The sequence below is a fragment of the Triplophysa rosa genome, linkage group LG1 (assembly GCF_024868665.1).
Source record: "Triplophysa rosa linkage group LG1, Trosa_1v2, whole genome shotgun sequence".
Taxonomy (NCBI): Eukaryota; Metazoa; Chordata; class Actinopteri; order Cypriniformes; family Nemacheilidae; genus Triplophysa; species Triplophysa rosa.
The window spans coordinates 25,347,550-25,352,361 of NC_079890.1; positions in this window are offsets into that span (position 1 = coordinate 25,347,550).

Genomic DNA, 4,812 nt, shown 5'->3' on the forward strand with positions numbered 1-4,812 from the left:
TCTAGTGAATATAAAAAGCGTCTCATTTAATTAGCATGGCGAGGTAGCGCGGCACACCTTCTGTAAGTTATTTGTAAGATAAATGGGACCAAGGAAACTGATGACAGGTCTTTAGCTCAAGTATAGAATGCAATTAACCGGCAAATGAAGCCAGGCAAACCCAAATGACCAATGAGAATGGGAAATACTTTAGAGGGAATGAATATTCTGACTCGAATCCAATTTTCAGACAGCTCAGTCAACCCCACTGAGGTGTTAAATGGCATGTGACATTTTAAACACTGACCGTTGATTTGTTTATTCAAATCTATTTATCATCATTTTGGGAAATGGATTTTGCTTGTTTTGGCTTTGACAGGAAGCTGTTAGACGTAAGATGGTAGGCCAGATGTATGCCTCTATCTGATGACTGTTTGGGTGACCATTTATATCTTGGTTTGGACTGTGTATTCTGTATGTTTGTTCATAAAAGCATGGTTGTTTTCGAAGCCTTACCAGCCCATCCACCTGAACCAGACATACAATAACAACATTTAGAGGTGTCCAGGGCCCTGTGGAAGCTCACAGCTGTGAAATATCCTCAGCGTTATTGTGTGGGTGAAACAAGCTTAGCATAATGCAGACTGGAGTGGGTGCTTTTATCTCCAGCTCTTTGCTCAATCCCCAACATCGCCTGTTTTCTTTGCGTGTCAGCCAAATAATATTCATGTGAGCTTGTCTCTTATATTATTATGTGATTCACTAAAGATACATGGCGGTAATTTCTAAGTGTTTGAAATAACAGATGGGGCTTGTTCCACCGAGAGGACAGATTCGAAAATGCCGTGACACCCAACATGCTGAACTTCATTTTTAGATGCTTGGATTTGATTGACAAGAGGCAGTGAGAGCCTGCAGTGAAAGATTGCTCCTGCCTGCCGTTCCCGTGGGCCACAACTGTGCGACACGTTGCCAAGATTGTGTTTCTCCAGTTCCTAATGCATCTTTATTACACCAATCCCAATTGCTCCTGAGCATAGTACAAACTTCATTTGTCTTACCCAAATCAGGTTGGCGCCCACTTTAAATGGAAAACTCACACTGAACAGCGGCAGAGCCATCGAAGCGGTCCAATTGAAGCCTTGCCTGAAGAACAGCTTGGCCGAAAGACAAGTGCTCTTCTCTGCGGATGAGCTCCTGAAATGTTCTACAAAACACAGCAAAGACACACAGAGTCCTACAAAGTTCCCCTCGAACAAGGTAACTTTTATCATCTTCTCCTACTGAAGGGAAATAGCAGGGGGTACTTTCTCTGTACCATCTCACCCCTCAGCGTCTCTCTTTCACACGCTTCTTGTCTCCTCCCAACTGAGATTGTAGAGCTGAGATTTATAGCGGGGTCTGGGGCATAGCTGGTGCAGCAGTTCTTAAGGGTTTTACACATCCCCCCATTTGTTTTTCACATTACTAATGTTTCACTTAATGTGCTTCGAGCATCCCCACGAGATGGCAAGGTAAGTCTGTTCTCAAGTTCAGCCTTCATTTGGCTTTGCTCGTCTTCTCTGGAGATAAAGTCTGACGTACAGACCCTCTCCTGAGGAGCTATTAATACTGGGAGAGTGTTCACAGGGAGAGGGTGCGATACCTGGGAATTTTCTCTCTTTGGTTTTGGAAGGAATGGAAATTGATGGGATGGAGAAAACTGGAAATGACAGTAATCAGTGCTGTTAATTGCACCTTTGTCTGAGGGCTCTAGAGAAAGCATAAACAAATAACGAAAAAAAGAATTGGAGCACTCCACCCTGTGAATGTGTTTCACCTGTACATGAAAATATGTGTGCATAAGGGGAAGCACACAATCCTGAATATGGCTGCCATTTTGTTACTTGTGTTTTGCAAGTACAATGAAGATATTCTTTGTCAGTCGCTCACACGCACACAGATTATGCATTGATTATGGCAGATTTTAAAAAAATACTTGGAGGAGTCCACTAAGTGAGATTTTAATATTTTAAATCATTTTGATATTTTAAAGGGACAGTACACCAAAAAAAAAATTGTTTATCATTTACTCACACTCTTGTCATTTCAAACCTATATGACTTGCTTTCCTCTGCAGAACATAGAAGAAGATATTTTGAAGAATGTTGGTAAAGGAACATCAGCGGTACACATTGACTTCTATTGTACAGACACAAAACTAATGCAAGTCAATGGGTACCTCCGTTGTTCGGTTAACATTCTTTAAAATAACTTATTTTGTGTTCAGCAGAAGAAAGAAAGCCATACAGGTTTGAAATGACTTGAGGGTGAGTAAATGATGACAGAGTTTGTCACTGTCCCTTTAGGTCATGCAACAATTCATTTCGGCAAGTGGGAAGAATGTCTAAAATCCACAAATGTGCAACAATAAGTATAGGCAGAGGCAGAAACGGCATATTAGCAAACAGAGTTGTACACACAAGCCTTCCCAGCAAACAAGCACTTTGTTTAATGTGGTGTAACTAAAATATATGGCATTATAAGTCTCATGCTAATGCCGTCATTGCTAGTTTGACATGCAAATCAACTCAGGCCGTTTAAACAGGCTAGGGGGAACAGGCTAGGGGGGTCCAGCTCTAATTAAATTCCTTCCACAATGAGAGCTGAATGACAGGTCGGACATTTTGCTTTTGATGAGGATTTATGACCCTTTGCCAGCTCTTCTAAATGGCAGTTTTGGAGCAAAAGCCTGCAACGATTTCCCCCACCACCTCCAAGCCCAGTGTGGGTATTTTAATAAATTACACCACTGATCCTTTTGTATGGGGTTGACATAGTTCCATCAGCCTGGGAAATCTCTCCAGACCCCGGACTCACTCACTGTTCTCAGATCTAGTGGCTCCCTAGGCCAGGTTATATAACCTTCATTGTAGCAGCGTGCCGGATGAGTCCCGGGCCACACGCCTGAGGAGACAGACACGACTTTCCCATCAGGCTGAAACAAGGCTTTGCATATCATATTTCAGCCCCACAACAACCCCCTGACACATGCAAGGCTCAAATGAAAGATGTTTGATATATCTCAGCCGTGGGGACCTTGTCTGAAATAATGAAACAGTTATTCCCATCAAGTCCGTTTCATGTGTCTACATCTATGTCAACACACGGAGGGTTTCAAAATAGAGCTTTTTGACAGCTTCCCATTATAGCTTGCTGGCCACCTTCAGATGTGTGCGTTTGTGACCTGAAGTAAGCTACTGTAGTTCATTCCCAGTAATATTTTCAGCCAACTGCATGGCCAAAGGTCTTTTTTGTATTTCTTCATCTTTTCTATTTTTTATTTAAAGAAATTCTACTAGAAATGTTTTCTCTTTAATAAAATAAACTATAGCAGTGCACGCTATGCGGTATGTGTACAAAATTATTGGTTCACCAAAAATACAATCACTAAACGAGTAACCGGTTTTGCATGAAAAATTGCATGCCATGGCTTTATTTCAGAAGTGATGGCTTAGGGAAATGTAGGTGTGGACTGTGCCATATACAGTATATGTTGTATGTAGAGCGATGTTATTGCACGCTATTGCATTGCATGAGCAAATCTAGTTACTCTTTTTTAGAAATAAAATAACAGATACGATAGTAGCAAATACATATCTAGTGTCTTGAAGAATATGTGATTATTATTATTGTGACGTTTTTAAAGTACATCACAGAAACAAACCTTATTTCTCATTGTAATATTTCATACAGCGAGACAAAGAAAGCGAAGCAGTATTGAACTAAAAACGCAGTCTACTAATGGAATTACATTCCAAATTCTGTCAACTTAAGCACGAAAACACATTGTCTTTACAACTTTGGTTGTCTAATTCCAGTGAAAAACTAACATGCAGCTTCCTCATTGGTTGCAATAAGCTTTCTGATCTCGTACTGCTTCTTAACAAAAAGCAAATTTAAATCGATCTGAAAAGATTCATAATATCACATTGCTGCATAATATATACTCATGTTTTAACCCCGCGTTCACCTGCTTCTGGCATTTCGTTCTGCCTCTCGAAGTGACACGATTTAATTAAATCTTCAGAACAAAATCTGAGCACTCATCATTCAGTGCAGGAATGAATCGACTATCAAAAGGCAAGGCAATTCGCTCTTCTCTTCCCTCAGTGGACAAGGTCAATTAAAGGAGGACATGGATTGGCAATCAAAACTGACACCAAAGATTGACTATGGTGATTACAGGCATGCAGATGGGAAGCTTTAAAGGTTATTAATAATGATTTATAGAATTAATTAAAAGTAAGATAGGAGAGTGTGCTTGAAATACATTAAATAGGTTATGCATATGAACGGGCAGAAGCTAGCTGGGAACCTCAAATTAAGGTGATGTTACAAAGTGAGAGGCGAGTTTTATTGTTATTTTATGTGGCATAATTGGGTGATATCACATTAGCATGAGCGCTGAATATCAGGTTGTCATTCGGCTGACAGCAATCTGGCTTGTGACGTTGCTATTAGACTAGTCTATGTACAAGAATTGTTTCAAAGAAAAGTTGTCCAGTTAGTTTGTACATCGAACGTTTTGTGTCAATGTAAATACATCTGAAAGAATCCAAAACATCAGCTGTTGCATGTTGCCAAGCAACACAGACGCCTGTCTGGAACAGACGTGAACACAGACAAGCGGGGTAATACAAACAGATAAGAAATATCAGCCCTCGTGGAACACTGCTTGTTCAATCAAATAAGACAACTGGAACTAAGTGTTGTCACTAAGTGTGACTTTTTAGATTGTTTACCTCATTTCTATTCATGTGAATATAGTTCTTCTGGCTTTTCCTTCATTTC